We start from the raw sequence: 18,155 nt of genomic DNA, 5'->3' as shown, positions 1-18,155 counted from the left end.
CCCCACCCCACCTTGTGGACATCTCTAATTGTGTGTAATTATGACCATAAATTTGGAAACCTTGAATTGGGCTAACATAGTTAATTAAAAAAAATGAAATTTTCTCAAAATGTCAAAATTTCGTTGAAATTAGGGAAAGCAAAATATTCTCCAATCAAAACTTCGAGCGCTTCGAAATCTAGAAATAATTTTTGCATTTAATGTTTTAGGTAGGTGTTTGTTAGCAGATTTAGAAAGTAGATTATAATTTAAACAATTGTTTAGAATGTGTTTGATATTATATGTATAAATTATAAGACGATTGTTGTTTCCTACTAAATATTAGTTGAAAAATAAAGGGGTCTTTTTAAATATAATAAATATTTAAAAATATTTATATTTTATAGCCAAAAGTTCCAAAAAGTTGAAATCATGGCTTTGGTTTCTTAAGATGTATTTGTCATGCAATTTCCCTTAATTTTATCATGAACATATTTTATGTTTTAAAAAAATAAATAACTATTATTATGTAACATTATATAATTTATAATACACTATTTAATACATACGGTAATTTTTAAAGAATTGAATTGTGGTTATAACATGATATACCGTATTTTTAAATATTTTATCTTTATTTAATATAATTTTTTATTTTAAGATTTAAAATTCAAAATATGAATATAAGAAAACATAAAAATGTTGTTTTTAGAATTTACACTATTTGGATCACAGCCTAAAAATTGTTTTCATAAACATAATTTAGGTTGTCTACTAAACACGTATTTGATTAACTCAATAAATCTAAAGACATAAAACAGAATCCAAATTACAAACCAAAGAGACCTTACGTTTTTAAAATCGTCTTTTTATTTTTAAATTTATAAGAATGGGCATACTTATATTAAGAATGATGAAACTCATTTTAAATTTTTTGTATGAAAGCAAACACAAAATTCAAAAACTAAATAGCTATCAAACTTGATCTTAGACCACTAGTTTAATCGTGGTATTCATCATCCAACCCTCCCTCCCAAGGAAACAAAAGCCCTTCCCATCTTTTCTACTACAAAATTGGTAACTTTCGTGTTTGTATTTAGTAATTATCTAATTTTTAAAAAGTTTTTAATATACCCCTAAACTTTTTTAAATTCCAATTACATGGTTAATATATCTCTAGAGTTCTATATACTTCCAATTAAAATTTAAGTATTTGAACCTTAACGTTTTCAAATGTTATGATTGAAAAATCGTGAGTTTATACGTAGTTGTTAGACATTTTTAAAAATTTAGAGATGTATTAGAAAAATATTAAGTATAGAGATGTATCAAATAAAAACGTGAAAGTTGAGGGACTTAATGTTGTAATAATAAAAGATTGAAAGGATTTTGGTTGGATTAGGAGAGAGGATTGGATGATGAATATGACTACCGAACCAGTTTGACGATGAGTGGCAATTGGCAACTCCTCCTTTTTATTTATTGCTCATTTATTTATTTATTTTTATTTTTCTCTTTTTTTCACTTTTTTCCTTCAGTAATTTCATTGTCAGATCAACATAAATTACGATGCATCCCCATGTGAATACCAAAAAAGTTAAAATCTAAAAAGCACAAATATATATATAATATATATTGGTTTGAAGTTTATACAACTTGATCATAATTAAACTGATTAAATTATTATATTACTGACCAATAAATGGTTGGTTTCAAATAATTTCAATCCCAACAAAACCAAGCTTTTCTAAAACATTAAACACTCCATATAAATAAATAAATAAAATAATTGTTAAGAATCAAGTTGTTTTCAACTTTGAGGCATAAATAATTACTTTCATTAAAGCATTATAATTATAAATTTTCAACTCAACTGTGAGATATTAATTGAATTTTATAGAATAAATAATTAATTAATCATCCAAACATTAAACATGTTTTTATCTCCATCAAATTATTCAAAGAGTGAGATTTAAATCTCTAATTCTTTTAAACATATTTACTAGTTAAGTTATGTTCGTTCATAACATGTTAAAATATAAAAGATTATATATTTCTAAAGCATCAGAGTGTGTGATAAGTACCACACCGATATACAAATTTTCTCTTTTGTAGACCACGTTCTTTTCCTTTAAATTCAATGTTGATGTCACGTGAATGTTAGGTGCATTTACCCTATCCGAATTTCGACATTAACACATTCTAAAGACCACCACCTTCACACCTAAAGGTGGGTAGAGATTTGAATCTCAATTTTTTTTTTTTTTTCAAAACACATGTATGAGTCGAGTTATGTTTATTGGCAACAAATTAAAATATAAAATAATATAAACATCTCTAAAGCATTGGAATATGTGTGGCAAGCACTTTTCTCTTTTGCAGATCACGTTATTTCTCCTTTCAAATAAATTCACTATTAATGTCACATGAATGTCAAATGTGGTTGAATGGGTAGAGATCTGACTGCATTGCGTAACCGGAGCTTCAAAATTTAAAATGAATTTTAATCTTTAAATATTTGGAAATTTTTACTACTAAAAGTAATAGAGAAAAAAGTGAACATACAAATCATTTTAAGGCAATCCTTACTGCTAACTTTGTTCGTGCGCGCATGAGTATAGTTTTTCTTCCCGGTATAAACCACAATTTTTGCTCATGCGATATAAAAAATTTTAAAAATATATAAATGGGAATTATTCATTCTAAATAAAGAATAATAATTATTTGCTTTCACTGATTTATTCTATTTTCTCACATAAATTTAATTTTTCCTTTACTTTATTCCCCTAATTCCAAAATTACCTTTACTTATTTTTTATACCTCAACTCCTTTCAACAAAATGGAAGGAAAAAAAAAGTTAAATGGTAAATTTGGTTTTTTTTTATGAGGAGAAAGTTATAATTTAGTCTTTATAATTTGATAAACATTTGATAAATATAATCCTTATTGTAGAGTCTATTTCAATAGGTTCTATCAAATCATAAGAAATAAATTTTAATTTTTAAAGTTATAAAGACTGAATTCTTACTTTTCTTCAAATTATATAGATCAAAATTTTAATTTAATTAAAAAATAGAAAAAAAATGTCTTCGTCCTTTTAGTTCAATATAAAATAACTCAAAATTGTTAATTAGAAAAGATACTTTTTGAAATTGAGTTTAACTCGTGAGTATATACTAAAAAAAATACAGATTTTTTAAGTACCTTAAATTGCTTGAATTTACAATGCCTTATCATATTGACATTTTCAACCTGATCATGTATTTTTTGAAGCCATGACAAATCATGAAGGCACATGTGATAAAGAACATTGGGTACTAATGCTAACATGGTAACATAGCTTTACAAATAGAGCTCATTCTCATCAATTTCAACCAAGTTCAACCAATTTAAATATTTTTAATTAAGAGGCTAGAAATTTAAGAGCTCTTAATTAGAGCTCAAACGTGCGAAATAAAATTAATTATACTTAATTAATTGTAACTGTTAGACCATTATAAATAATCTCCTACTTGAATTTTGTAATACACTGAAAAAGGTGATCATTTTCATTTTCTTAACATTGAATAGAACTTGTTGCTCCTTACATAGTGGATGTAGGTCTAGTTTTGGACCAAGTCACTTTAAACTTCTTTACCCTTCTTCTTTTCATTCTTTCCTCTTAAGTGTGTGATTGTGTAAAACAAGGACATTTCTCAGGTTTTAAATCTTTCTTTTCTTCTTGTTTGCTCTATTGGTTTGTCTTTCTCTTTATCTGTTAAAAGAGATAATTATTGTTTGTAAACTTGAAGTTGAGGAACTTTCTTCATTGCTTCCTACCTCCAAAACACTGCAAATTGGTATCAGAGCTCAACGAGCAATCAAAGAAAAGAAGCAAGAAACCACTTCTTGGTTAGAATAATCAAGAATGACAGTCACACAATATGATATCAATAAGTTTGATAGAAAATGATATTTTGAGTTGTGGAAGGCTAAAATTTGAGCAATTCTCAAGCAACAAAAGGCAAAGTCTTGATCGATTCAATGAAACTCTCAACAACGCTCACTGTAGGAGAAAAATAAACGATCAAGATTATTGTGTATGGCACAATCATATTGAATCTCAGTGACAATGTTTTGAGAGAGATAATAAATCAAAAAATAACGTTCAAGATGTGATCGAAGCTGGAAGAAACTTATGTCGCAAGAGATCTACCAAATAGAACCTATTTGAGAGAACAATATTTCACTTTCAGAATGAACCTTGGTAAGTCTCTGACGGCAATATCAATGAAGTTTAAAAGATTTTCCAATGATTTCAAACGACTGGGAGATAAGATAGGAAATGAAAACGAACATCATGTTAAATTTAATCCCTAAAGACTATAGGGAAGCTAAAATGGCATTGAAGTATGGTAGGGAGAAGATCACCACAAAAACAATCATTTTTACTATAAATACTAATAATTGGAACTTCAGTCAATAAAGAAAGATCAAAATAATGTTAAAAGCTTGTTTGCTAAAGGAAAGGGAAAGAACAATTGGAAAGAGGGCAAGAATTAATCAGATCAATCTAACCAAAGTGACAAATCAATACTGAATTGCAATTTCTGTCATAAGGAGGGTCACATCAAGAAGGATTGTTTCTTCTTTAAAAAGAAGCAAAGTAAAAAGAATAAGAAAGCTACACAAGCAAAGGCTACAATGGTTGAAGATACTCTCATCTATTCTAATGCCTTGGCAGCGACTCAAGACAGCTCAAGGAACAAAGATTATGCAGAAGCAGAAGATTGGATACTTAACTCCGGTTGCACCTTCCATATGACCCCTCTAAAGAATGGTTCACAATCTATAAAGAATGAGATGGTGGTTTGGTTTATGTAAGAAACAACAACAAGGTAATAGGCATTGGATCAGTATCTTTGAAGTTCAAAGATAGATTAGTGTAGTTGTTAAGAAACGTCAGACATGTTCCAACCTTGAAGAGAAATTTAATCTCTTTGGGGATGTTAGACTCAATTAGGTGTCATTGCAGTGGCCGTGGAGGATTGTTTAAAGTCGAAAGGGACTCCAAGACCATCTTTGTAGGTGTGTCAAAGTCAATGGACTTTATGTTACCAATGATGTTCAAATGACTCAAACATCACTTGTTGTTTCATATGGAACTTTAACTGAGGTTGATCTTAGGCACAAGAGATTGTCACATGTTAGTAGTAAAGGGCTGCAAGTACTGTCTAACCAAGAGATATTACCCAGTGGCCTTGCTGATAAATTGAGTTTCTGTGAGCATTGTATCATAGGAAAAGTAACAAGACAGAGTTTTCCTAAAGTTGAGCATATCTCAAAGGAAATTTTTGGATTATATCCACTCTAATCTTTGGGGACCCTCTTACACACCATCGATTAATGGTTCAATGTACTTTCTTTCCCTCATAGATGACTTTTCGAGAAAAAGTTTGGTCTACTTTCTAAAAACAAAAGACGTGGCTCTAGAGAAGTTTAAGGAGTGGAAAGTAATGGTTGAAAAACAAACCAATAAACAAGTTAAATAGCTTAGACAATAGATTGGAATTTTGTGGAGAGCGCTTTAGTCAGTTTTGTAGACAGGAAGACATCGCTCGACACAGGACCACTTGTTATACACCACAGTAAAATAGAGTAGCAAAGAGGCTTAACCGAACTATTATGGAAAGAGTTAGAGCTCAGATGTCTGATGGACTTATTCCCGAGAGGTTTTAGGCAGAGGCTGTTTAATATACAGTCTATAAACTTAACAAGTGCCTACACACCTCAATAAACCGCCTTACCCCAGAAGAGAGATGGACAAAGCACCCTCTTAACTTAGACAACATTAAGGTGTTTGGATGCGTAGCTCTTATTCATCAAAACTAGGGTAAACTAAAGCCAAGAGTTGTGAAACGTATGTTCATTGGTTTCACTAAAATTGTAAAAGGATATAAACTATGGCATCCGATTGAGAGTAGGTGTGTTAACAACCGAGATGTGGTATTTAGAGAATCAGAAATGTACATTTTTACTAAGAAAGAACATACAGCTAGTCAGAAATCCAAGCAAATAAACATTGAGATGGAATTCCCTAAAGAGATTAATGAGAATCCATCTTCCCCTAAGCCTAACATTAAAGAAACTGATGAGAATGTTGAAGTATAATCAGAGGAAGGTGAAAGCTTCTAACAAGCTACTGATCTTAGAAATTATTCTTTGGCTCGTGATAGGGAAAGAAGAACAATTGTTCCTTCAATGAGATTTGGTAAAGCAGACAACATCAGTGTTGCTCTAAATGTAGCAGATGGTTTGATCAATAAAGAACCATCCACCTTCATGGAAGCAACAAGTGGTCCTGATGTTGAAAAATGGATTGAAACCATGAATGAAGAGATGGATTCTTTCACAAAAAATGAACACATGAAACCTAGTACCTTTACTAAAGGGAGCAAGAGCTATCTCTTGCAAATAGGTCTATAAACTCAAAGAAGGTAATCGAGGAGTGCAAGATACAAGGTATAAGGCTAGACATGTGGTAAAAGGATTCACCCAAAGAGCAATGATTGATTACATCGAAAGTTTCTCTCCTGTAGTGAAGCAAACCTCCATTCAGATGCTGTTATAAGTGGTAATACAAAATAATCTTGAGTAGGATCAGTTAGATGTGAAAAGAACCTTTTTACATGGGCAACTAATTGAGACCATTTACATGGAACAACCACAAGGATATGAGAAAAAGGGGAAAGAACATCATATATGTCTCCTCAAGAAGTCATCTCAAACAACCCCCTAAATATTGGTATCAAAAGTTTGATGAATATATGAAGAAGATTGGTTTTGAAAGGAGCTCATATGATAGCTGTGTGTATGTGAATCCAAATAAATATTCATCTATTGTCTTCTTACTACTATACGTGGATGACATGCTCATAACCGACAAGTCTAGAGGATATTTAGAAGGTCAAAACTTCATTGAAGAAAGAGTTTGAAATGAAGACCTTGGCAAGGTAAAGAGAATCTTGGGCATTGAAATCACCAGACAAAGAAACAAGTAGTTCTTAAGCCAACATTTGTATTGCAGCAAAATCTTAAAGAAATTTCATATGGATAAAGAAAAACTAGTTACCACTCCCTTAGCAAACCATTTCAAACTATCATCTGAAAATTCACCAAAAGAAGATGAGGTTGAACATAAGAAGTTTATGACAGAAATCCCTTACACACAAACAATGGGTAGTCTAATGTACTTAATGATATCCACACGTCCAGACCATACCTATGCAGTGAGCTTAGTAAGTAGATATATGGCCAACCTAGGTAAAAGACACTGTGAGGCGTCAAAATGGATATTGAGATATCTAAAGGGCATACAAATATCTAGTTTGATATATAAACAAAATCCTATTGAATCCAGTGAATTCTATGGCTATATTGACTCAGATTATGTAGGTGACTTGAATAAAAGGAGATCTCTATCAAGATACATCTTCTTAATTGGCAAGTATATTCTGAGATGGTAGCTTTATCATCCACAGAGGCTGAATATATATCATTGTCTGAAGCTATAAAAGAAGCACTTTGGCACAAAAGACCTTTCAAAGGACTTTGGAGTTATTCAAAGAACAATCAAGATATATTGTGACAATATGTGTGCCATACACCTCTCTAAAAATAATTAGTTTCACAGCATAAGCAAACACATTGACATAAGTATCATTTTATTAGAAAACACATTGAAAGAGGTACAGTTGAAGTATTAAAAGTTCATACGTCAGACAATGTTGCAGATATGTTAACTAAACCAATTGCTCGAGCTAAATTTGAATAGTGCCTTGAGTTAATTGACTAAAACTGCCATACAAAAGGTGAATATCAAGAAAGAAGAAGCAGACAAGATAGACTTTATTTCAAGGTGGAGAAATGAGCTTTTGCTCAAGAGAGTGAAATAAAATTAGTTACACCTAATCAATTGTAACTATTAGACCACTATAAATAATCTCCTACTTGAACTTTGCAATACACAAAAAAAGTTGATCATTTTCATTTTCTTAACATTGAATAAATCGTGTTACTCCTTACATAGTGGATGTAGGGTCTGATTTTGGACCAAACCACTCTAAACTTATTTGCCCTTCTTCTTCTCTTCATTTTTTCCCTCTCGAGTGCGTGATTGTGTAAAACAGGGACATTTCTTTGGTTCTAAATCTTTCTTTTCTTCTTACTTGTCATATTGGTTTATTTCTCTCTTTATCTGTTAAAAGAGATAATTGATGTTTGTAAATTTGAAGCTGAGGAACTTTCTTCATTGCTTCCTGCCTGAAAAACACTACACTCAACTATATTTGACTAAATTAACATCCATCCTCTCATAAAAATATATAATATAAAGTAGAAAAAATAATCTTTAGTTATATTGGGTTAAATTACACAAACTACTCCTAAACTTAAGACTATGCTTTAATTATATTTTTCAACTTTAACAAAAATCATTTTTATCATTAGCTTAGACTTTGAAATCTATTCCAAAAAATAGTTCTAAAGTGAAAATAAGATAAAAATGACAAACATCTATTAATTTTTATACGTTAGTTGTCATGTCAATTTCTATTATTTTATTTTAATAAAAAATATAATAAGCTTCAAAATTGAGAAGTAAAAATGAAAAAATAAAATAAAATAAAATCCGAAGTGGTTAGAGGAAAAAAAAGAGAAAAAAGAAGTGGGAAAAAAAGAGTGTGAAGAAATGGTGGGTTGGATTGGTCAAAGAATTGGTAGGATGAAAGTGACGTAACGGTGGATACAACAAAGTTTTGCGAAGCCTTGAAAACGAGGTAGATTCCAACTCCTTACGTAATTTACAAAGTTTATTTAATTCTTTTTTTATTTTTATTTAATAATAATAATAATAGCAATAATAATAATAATAATAGGACAACCACGTGGGATTGTAACAGTGGAGGGTCCATCAAAGCTTGTAAATCAAAATGGTGGGTGTATGCCACGCGTGATTGACAGCTCAGATTCATAACCCCATTACTCCCACTCTCATTATCTATATTTTACATCACTTCACTTTTTTAATTACTCCTTTTTTTTTCTTTTTTTTTTCTTTTTTTTTTAAGAATTAGTTCTTTTGTTTAATTACTTTTAATAATATTTAAAAATTATATATATTATTTATTTTAACTTTAAAACCTTGCTAATAAGTGATGGTTTGATGGTGGCATTCAATTATCCATTATCATTTCAAAACTCAATAGCTTGTGTATAAATGTTATTTTCTATATATGAGTTCTTTTGTTATGTAACCTATTTTTTATAATTGTTTGCAAAAAATCCATGTAAAGCTAAAAAATATATATTTAAAAAAATTATTTTTTTTCGTAATTTGGTTAAGAATATACTTGCATCTTCAAAGATGAAAACCATTATACAACTAACACATGTATATTTTTCAAAAATTAAAATAAATCAAATAGTTATCATATGAGACCTTAATCTTTTACTTTTTAATTATTGAATTAGAAAAAAAAATTAAAAAAAAAACAAAAACAAGAAGACTCTTAGAACTCAAAGGATGTTAGAGCAAGATTTAAATAACAATTACAATAGTTTCAATCTCGTTAGATAACTATTTAATTTTTTAAAATTGTCTTAATTTTTTCATAAATTTTTTAGAATGGTTTATAAATTTTTAAACAAATATTTGAATTCTAAACCAAATTCAAAAAAAAGAAAAACAAGTTTTATTTTAAAAATTTTGTTCTTGTACTTTCAATTAAACTTAAATGTTATATATATATATATATATATATATATATATATATATATATATATATATATATATTAACACTTCCTTTATAAATTTTGAAAATACATTTTCATGTCTTTTTTTGCATAAAAAATAATATATTATTTAATCTATTTCGATAAATTATTTGAAAGACTAAGATTTAGACAATTGAACGTAAATATACTAAAATGAAATAAAATTCAAAGGTATATTATCGACGAGAATGATATAAGAGGATGACATTTAAGGATGTTTATGGGATGGGTTGGGTTTGGTTGAAAGACTTTTTAGACCCAACCCAATTATTTCGGTTGTAAATTTCTTCAACCTAAATAACCAAAATTAAAAAATGAACCTAACCCAACCCAACTATAAAATATTTGGGTTGAGTTGATTTAGGTTAATCGGTTCATTTATTTAAAATTTTGTTCTAAAAAGAAGCAAAACGTAAATATGTAAAAATCTAATTTAATTATTTTCATACATTGAATTAAGATTAATTACTCAACTTCAATTTATACAGTGAAAATTTTCTTTCTAAAGTGCGAAGAAACTACTTTTTAGAGTTGTTAAAGAATAGATTATTAAAAAAAAAATTAGAATTAAATAAAATTAAAATCAATATATGTATAAATAATTGTGTTATAAGTAACAAAAAAAAAATTTAAAATTAATAATAAATTCGGATTGGTTTGGGTTATATTAGATGAACCTATGAACCAATCAAACCCAACCCAAACATACGAATTAAGTTGGATTGATCGATTCTTTTAGATCATCGAATTTTTTGAATGCCCAAATGATATTGGGGGTGGGTATTTAATAAATAAGGAATTAGATTTAAATAAAAGGGAAGGAATTAGAATACCCTAATCCCTAAGTCCGTACACTTCGCTTCCATTTCATATCTTCGAGACAAAGGGTCTCTTCAAATCCAACCCATCAATAACGTAGCGTGCAATTCTTATGTTTCCCTTTAAATCTAACACCATTTTGCTAAATAAAATCCATCCCTTTATCACTTTTTTTTTTTTCTTTTTTTTCTAAAATATATTTTTTTCCTTATAAATTAAATCAAATTTAGTGTACAACTCCATAATTTTCAATTCACCCATTTATTATTACCCTTTTTTTCCACCCACTATACATTGGAGTGTAGACTTCCTATGCCTCACAAATAAAATCAATCTCTATAAGGGGTTATTTATAATATAATATTTTGCATAAATTTTAGTGTCTATCTAACATATTCTATTCTTAAAAATTATAATATAATATCGTTTCCATTTTATTTTTTTTATTGCAACCTTTAAAATAAAGATTATATAATATAAATTTATATCAGTTGAATTACATTCATGTTGACAAATCACTTATATTGTTGAATCTATATAGATTTAAAAAAGGGTCAAAATTTGAAGGAATAAATATTGTGGGGATAGTGATGGGTAAGTGGGTTCATAATATAATAAAAATGTGGGGTAAAGAGTAGTGAGATGGTTGGCTAGGTGGCAAGTGATGGGTGGGAGAGGGAAACAAAGAAGCAAATCAAGTATGGGAAATTAGGTGTATCAATATATAATTTCAATATATGTATATTTATATTATATATGTACACACGCTCCTTATCAAGATAGCTCCATGCCATTGTATCTCCTTTCTCCCTCCTATTTTTTTTCACCTCTCATTATCAAATCAATTCTATAAATGAAGAGTCCTCGTAATGTTTAATAAAGATAGATGAATTACTTTTCTATTTAGAACATAAGTTCACTTAGATTATATATAAACTTGCTAATTACTTATATATATATATATGACCCATTAAAGCATTAACTAAATCAACTTATGCTTTTAAAAAAGTGAAACTCATTGTTTCCGACTATAATTTAATCCTTGATACATTTAGGTTTTAAAAGATTATGAGCCATATATTTATAATTCATTGAACAAATAAAGAAAAACATAGATACATATCATTTAGTTTTGAAGATATTTCATAATATATTCACAGCATCAATGATTCTAATTTGGAATATTCTACTCCACTTAATGCTTCAAAAGTATCCCACAACCAAAATATATAGAGAGAAAAAGAAAGCTTTAGCAAGGACCACCCAACCCCAAAACTTACAAAAATTCTTAAAAGAGAGGGGGTGCGGTGCGTGGCCTTTTTGCATGAAATTAATTTTTTTAGAAAATAATTATAACGTGTCCCGTCTCTTTACATCAAGATACACAATAAAAAAAGACACACATTTGAACAACAAAAAAAAAGAAGAAGTAATGATCAGGTCACGAATAACTTGTCGCCTCACTAAATACTCTAAAACAAAACTCTACATAGAATGGAGACGACGAATGTCCCAAACTCTAACAAATCTAAATTCATATTCAACCAATTTTGAATTTGAATCCAACGCTTGTGTGCGCACACGTAAGAGAATAGGAAAAAAAAAGGAAGAAGAAAACAAATTGAATGGTTGTTAGAACAGAAAAATGGAGGTTGGAAAAAAGAAAGCAACAAAAGGGCTATCAAATCCATGTTTGTAGAGTACCAAACAATGGACTATTTCTCAGCATCACCATCTACTAAACCTAAAACATCCAGCTGGGAAAACCAAAGGCACCAACTGGCCCCCTCTCTCAAATCTCATACCACAGTCCCCTCCTTTTCTTTCTTCTTCCTCTTCATTTTTTTTCCGACGTTGTTGTTGTTATTATTATTATTTTCGAGTTTCCACCGGCATTACACGTGCCTGGCAATCGTACACTATAATTGTTAGAGGGTAAGAAAAAAAAATTGATATCGTTGGTTGTTGTGTGTAATAGACAGAGCTGTATTACCATTTATTGATTTGGACCCAATGTACTGTGTTGTCCAAAAGGAAAGAATTTTCTCTTTTTACCATTATTTCCTTGTTTTGAAAAACATAATAAATTAACCATTCTAACACTCCATCCATAATTTGACACTTAATAATCTGACATTCTCCTACATCCTCAACGAAAAATTTTTATGAGGTCACTCCATACTTAATTTTGAAGTTCTTATCATTGAGCAACTAAAAAAAGAAAGTCATATAGATTGTAATTTTTAATTCTTTTAAACATATGATTAACTTGTAAAAGAGTTGGTGTTGACCAAATGCCAAAATTTTGTGGCGCAGAATTATGAGGTTTTTGAAATGATTATATATATATATTAATTTTATGTAAATATTTTCTCAATACTTTTTGGGGTTTTGGAATTTTGTTCTTTTGGATTGAGATTCTTCCACACATGCACGTGATTCAAGGGATGCTAATAGTGTCAATGTTGACCAAAGAGAAAGGAAAAGGAAAAAGGCACTTTCAATAGTAGTAGACACATTAAAACAAAATTAAAGTAGTTGGTGTTGGAGACTTTTAATTATAAAAATTATTACATCTTAAATTTCTAACATATATCAAATCTCATCCCATTTAATCATTAGCTCTTACTTTCATATCTTTTTTAATCACCTTCATCAATCTATTAAATCATTTTTTAAATTAGTGTCTACTTACTCTACAATTATGTCACATCAATTCTACAACGTAAAATTTATTTAAAAAAATTAAAATTAACGTTCAAGTCCTAATAATTAAATTTAACGTGTCTTTTAATTTTAGAATAGTTCTTAGAAATTTTGTTAAAATATTTCTAAACTTAGTTGAAAGAGTCTCTCTACTCAATCGATAAAGTTAACTAAATTAAACACGTTTTATGTAATTTTATATAGTGAATCAAACGTGAACCATATGTAGGGTAGATGATTTTTATATGATATAGAAACTTATATTATATTTATTTTTGGAAATAAATATTTCATATATATATATATATGGATTTCCATCAAAATGCAGTTTATCTAACTTATCATAGAAAATAAAAGGAGTAGGGAATAATGGAGGCATGGTATAAATATAGGATTTCAATCACACTAAATTAAAGTGGCAAAACAACATTAATTAAATACTAGCTAAAATATAATTACAAAAAGATCCATATAAATAAATAACGTAATATTAAATACTTTAACACATGCTAACATGAAATAATATTAAACTATATCAGTTTTTTTTTTTTTTTTTTTAAAAAAGAACAAAACTCAATTTTTTATGTTAAAAAATTGTAATATCAACCTCAATGAAGTTGGATTCCCTCTCAATGTTTTTTTTAAGTCAACATTTTCCCTTTTTTGACAAAAATCCAAATAATTAACACAAAACTTAAATCATCTTTCCCATGACTATAGAGAATATAAGAGTAAAAGAAAAGGAAAAGGTAGGTGGTGGGCATTATTATTGAATGCAAAGACACAAAGGCAAAGTTAAAAAGTGATTGAGATTCTTAGAAAGGGATAGTGGTTATTATTATTATTTTTTAAAAAAAATGTAATTTGGGAACAAACAAAAAGAAAACAAAACAAAAGAAGAGTGTAAAAATGGTGGGATAAAAAATTGAAAAAAAAAAAAAATCTGCTGCAAATCTCTGCTCCTTCTTCAGCCTCAGGTCCTTTCTGTTCAATATTTATGTGTCACTCTACTAAATCTTATATATATTAAATGTACAAAAAGACATGCATGGCTTCTAAAATCCAAAATTTAGCTTCTCTATATCAAAGGGTGTGCAGATTAGAGTTTTGGAATTTTTCTATTTCAATTTTGGATGGTCTCTTACTAAGTGTAGTCAAAGTTTGTAAGAAGTGGGAATAATTATTAGATATAAGTTTGATATTTTCTTTTCACAATTTGTATTTTGAAGTTAGATAAAATTGAAAAATATTGTAACAACCCCACTTTCTAGGACTACTAAAAAGGGAATCGCTACTGCATGCATGTATAAATATTCTCATTGAAGAAAATAAAGTACATTAAAGAAAATAATCATAATCTTAATATGCATTATGTATATTAAAAAAAATGTTCTAATATATCTCAAAATCTTGAAATGTTCAACCCGGGCATCCTTTTTAACAAGAAATAATTTATAAAAAAAATGAATAAATAAATAGATAAATTAATTAATTAAATTATGATAAATCCATGAATGGATAAAAACAAAACATGCGAAAATATAAACAGTCAAATGCGGAAGCGAATTCTGGTTCTTTTGACACTGTCATGGATTCCTCTTGTCAGTCGCCCGAGTGTCCTTGCCCTTACTGAAAAAACAATAAGGATAAAGGATGAGTGTAAAATACTCAGTAAGTGATCCCATTACCGGGATCAGACTATGCATCCATGAGCAAAGAAAGAAAATTAAAATTAGCCTGTGGCTCATACAGTTACATCGGTTTTTGATGACGAAAGGAAAACCAAAAGACGTACTATCTTGTCTTGAAATGCATGTCTAGCGGCCCGTAGGCACAACGTCAAACATGATAATAACATGAACGTGAACCTGTCGACCCACGCATGTCTAGCGGCCCGTAGGCACACCGTCAAACATAATAATAACATGAACGTTAACTTGTCGGTTCACGCATGTCTAGCGGCCTGTAGGCACACCGTCAAAACATGAAACATGAAAATAAAAATAACATAAACGTAAACCTGTCAGCTCACGCATGTCTAGCGGCCCGTAGGCACACCGTCAAACATGATAATAACATGAACGTTAACCTGTCGGTTCACGCATGTCTAGCGGCCCATAGGCACACCGTCAAATATAGTAATAACACGCATCAAGGCAAGACAATAAACCGCTCTACTGGTCTATTCATGCATCACATACATAATATCAGTACTGATTATAATTTTAACATGCTCATAATACTTGTAACCATCATGCAACTAGCAAAACATAATATCAAACAAAATCATGCTCCAGAGTCAACCAAGTAACTTCATAGGTCTAATCTAGATCGCCTGGCACGAAGGCACCAGTAATAGTATCACTTACCTCAACTTGGTCACAAAAGTCCACCCAAATAATTCCTTAAAACCTTTGGAAAACTTGAATCAACCCAAAGTTGTGGCTTGATCCAAGACAAATTCCAAAACTTGATTTAAGTAGCCAATCTGATCAAGAATTAATTCCAAAATCAATAACTTATTTTTTTTTTCCACTATTACTCTCAATCCAAAAGAATAACCAACCAGTTTACACAAAACTTACCAAAACTGAAACTCTTCGATGAAGAGAATGGTCCTTTCTTTGTTAGCAACGCCTAGAAATCCAAATCTTGAAAGTCGACATAATGGGTAACACTAAAATCGTTTCCAACACCAATAGGAACTTTAAAAAGACTCAACACCAAACCTTGCCCAAAACAATCCAAACTTACCCAATCTCAAAAAAAGGCAGTGGCGGGCGAACAGTGGCAGAAGAAAAACTGAATGGCGGGGCTGACGTCAGTGAGGCGAGCGGCGGTTGACTGGCACAGCGGTGAGACAGCGGTGCTTGCGGTGGCGACAGAATGCCAAGGCTGGCGGCGTTGCTCGCGGCATCGACGGAATGACAAAGTGAGGTTGGCGGCGCTGCTCGCGGCGTCAACGGAACAACAAAGTGAGGCTGGCGGTGCTGCTCGCGGCATCGACGGAACGGCAAAGTGAGGCTGGCAGCACTGCTCGCGGCGTCGACGGAACGGCAAGGTGACGGCTAGAAGGCGGACGGCGGACGGCTGGAAGGTGTTGGCGGCTAGGGCAGGAAGGACAAGAAGAAGAAGAAGGGAAGGAAAAAAACGTGCGTGCGGGTTGAGGAGAGAGAGAAAAGTAAAGTAAAGTAAATTCCTTTAACCCTTTCCACAAATATATATATAACCAAATTAAACTCTTCCTTTTCCCTTAAAAAATAAATTCCTTAATTATCTCCTAAAATATATATATACTTATATATATTTTCCTTTTTCTAAAAAAAAAGAATCTAATATACACATTTAATTATCTCCATAGATAACCAAATCTTCCAAAATATAAGCCAAAATAAAATTTAATTAATTCCAAATAATTAAATCATATTTTAGCTTGGCCAAAAAAAACATAAATCTCATATAATTTATCCAAGTAGCCAATAAAAAAAAAAAACTTAATTACAAAATAAAAATCAGGATGTTACATTCTACCCCCTTAAGAAATTTTCGTCCTTGAAAGTTCTAATCCTGAAAAAGCTCAAGATAATGCATCCTCATGTCGTCCTCGCGCTCCCACATTGCTTCCTCGAACTGGTGATTTCGCCAAAGAACCTTCACCAAAGCTATCTTCTTGTTGCGCAAAACTTTCACTTCCCTGGCCAGGATTCGAATGGGCTCTTCTTCGTAGCTCAGGTTCTCATTTAAATGCAAAGGTTCATAATCCACAACATGAGATGAGTCTTCTACGTACTTCCTTAACATGGAAACATGATAAACATTGTGAACTACAGAAAGAGATGGGGGCAAGGCTAGTCGGTATGCTACAGGGCCAACCCGCTCCAAGATCTCAAATGGCTCGATGAAACGAGGGTTCAACTTACCATTTTTGCCAAACCTCAACACTCCCTTCATAGGTGCCACTTTCAGAAACACCTTTCCACTTACCTCAAACTCCACGTCCTTACACCTAACGTCAGCATAACTCTTCTGCCTGCTTTGAGCCGTCAACATTCGGGCCCTAATCTTCTATATTGCCTCGTTCGTGGTTTGTACTAACTCAGGTCCTAGTAATTTTCGCTCACCAACCTCATCCCAGCATACGGGTGACCTATAACACTTCCCATAAAAGGGCCTCAAACGGTGACATACCAATGGTTACCTGATAACTATTATTATAGGCAAACCTATCAAATGCAGGTGAGAGTCCCAACTCCCTGCAAACTCTAGTGCACAAACATGTAACATATCCTCCAGGGTTTGGTTCAAACGCTCAGTTTGACCATCAGTTTATGGGTGAAAAGCCGTACTGAAATCCAAACGTGTACCCAATACTGCTTGAAGGCTCTTCCAAAAGCTGGAGGTAAATCGAGGGTCCCTATCAGACATGATGGACACTGGTACCCCGTGCAATCTTACCACTTCTTTCATATACAACTGGGCCCACCTACTCACTGGATATGTAGACTTCCCTGGAATAAAATGTGCCAGCTTAGTAAGTCTATCCACTATAACCCAAATTACTGTAAAACCCTTCACCGTTCGCGGCAAACCTACAATGAAGTCCATCGAGACATGCTCCCACTTCCATTCCGGTATACTCAAAGGTTGCAACAAACCTGCTGGCTTTTGTCTTGGGGCTTTTACCTGCTGACACACCAAGCACTTACTGACAAACTCTGCTATCTCCACTTTCATGTTATTCCACCAGTAGCAACGTTTTAGGTCTTGGTACATTTTGCTACTGCCAGGATGTATTGAAAATGGGGAGTTATGAGCTTCCTATAACAGATCATTCTTG

Source organism: Benincasa hispida, chromosome 12, assembly GCF_027475165.1.
Source record: "Benincasa hispida cultivar pf3 chromosome 12, pf3_genome.v1.1, whole genome shotgun sequence".
In the NCBI taxonomy this organism is placed as follows: domain Eukaryota; kingdom Viridiplantae; phylum Streptophyta; class Magnoliopsida; order Cucurbitales; family Cucurbitaceae; genus Benincasa; species Benincasa hispida.
This window is presented reverse-complemented; position numbering follows the sequence as displayed.